This window comes from Sinocyclocheilus anshuiensis, unplaced genomic scaffold (assembly GCF_001515605.1).
Source record: "Sinocyclocheilus anshuiensis isolate Anshui unplaced genomic scaffold, SAMN03320099.WGS_v1.1 scaffold1993, whole genome shotgun sequence".
NCBI classification, from domain to species: Eukaryota; Metazoa; Chordata; class Actinopteri; order Cypriniformes; family Cyprinidae; genus Sinocyclocheilus; species Sinocyclocheilus anshuiensis.
The window spans coordinates 34,228-35,664 of NW_015540847.1; the positions used below are offsets into that span (position 1 = coordinate 34,228).

Below are 1,437 nucleotides of genomic sequence, written 5' to 3' on the forward strand. Positions count from 1 at the left end.
ACACTCCCTCTTTGAACTGTTGCCATCTGGTCGACGCTACAGAGCACTGAGCACCAGAACGGCCAGACACAGGAACAGTTTCTTCCCTCAGGCAATCCATCTCATGAACACCTGACAATAACTGTGGAACACACACTATTTATTCACTCATACACTTATTTATCTAACACACACATACTGAGTCTACATTTCAATTTGCACATAATATACAGTACCTGTACATACAAAAACTGTCTATTTGTATATTTTTATTCCTTATTTACTTGTTCTATTTTTTATAATCTGTGTTTTTTGTTCTGTCACTGTCATTCTGTTACACTGTGGAAGCTTCTGTCACGAAAACAAATTCCTCGTATGTGTAAACATACCTGGCAATAAAGCTCATTCTGATTCTGATTCTGAATGTTCAGAGGAAATTCTAAAGAAAATTCTCATAATGTTGCAAAATGATCAATTGAAATGTTCCCTTAACATTCGCACAACCAAGAAAAAAGATGAAAAAAAAAACAATATTAATAATAATAATAAATAAAAAAAATAGAAACATTTGTAAAAAACTAATGTTTCAGAGAGCACTCGATCAGAAATAACGTTTTCATTCGTTATTAGAGCATATTTTCGTTAGATGCGAAAAGACTAGATGTTGTTTTTGTCTCTGCTAGAAGATATGAACTAAAACTCTGAACTACAGTTTTGATGTGATGGAATCTGTAAGCATCATATTCTTCTTTATATTTGACATTTAATTCTGCATCAGAGATGTTCAGCTGAGCCCTGCGCGTCCCCGCGTCGAGGCTGCGCGCACCAGATCCGCGAGCTTTATAGGAGCGGAGCGCGAGGAGAGTCCAGTCAGCCGCAGCGCGGGACAGAGAGTGTCACGGTACCGGAGCGGAGCGCGAGGAGAGTCCAGTCAGCCGCAGCGCGGGACAGAGAGTGTCACGGTACCGGAGCGGAGCGCGAGGAGAGTCCAGTCAGCCGCAGCGCGGGACAGAGAGTGTCACGGTACCGGAGCGGAGCGCGAGGAGAGTCCAGTCAGCCGCAGCGCGGGACAGAGAGCGTCACGGTACCGGAGCGGAGCGGAGCGAGCGGGCGCTATCAGGTCAGCAGCTGCTGTTTGTTCTCGTGTGTTTGGCTGAAGCGCGTCCTTCGGGAGTTTAAAGCGGAAAACGCGCAGATGACAAATGTGTCAGAATCGCTCATTTCTCGCTCCTCACATGATTATGAGCTACATTATGAGAGCGATGATATTTTCTGAGGTGATGTGGTCAGATGTGACGGTTTCAGGAGGTATTTCGCTCTTATCTGGTCTCATTGATGTGAGTTTGTGTCGTGTATTAATCGGATTGAAGTGTCAGACGGACAGAATGGCATGAAATATATTATCTGTAATACTGTTGTGTTGTGTTGTGCTGTGCTGTGCTGTGCTGTGCTGTGTTG

At 44.1% G+C, this 1,437-nt stretch overlaps 1 protein-coding gene across 1 annotated transcript in view; it reads left to right on the forward strand.

The window, feature by feature from the left end:
• Positions 1 to 834: 834 nt before the first annotated feature.
• Positions 835 to 1,437, forward strand: part of LOC107687607 (neuronal cell adhesion molecule-like) — a 125,030-nt gene continuing 124,427 nt past the window's right edge. The window contains exon 1 of the mRNA XM_016484995.1: positions 835 to 1,099. The gene's annotated coding sequence lies outside the window, so the exon portion shown is untranslated. The remainder of the gene's footprint in view (positions 1,100 to 1,437) is intronic.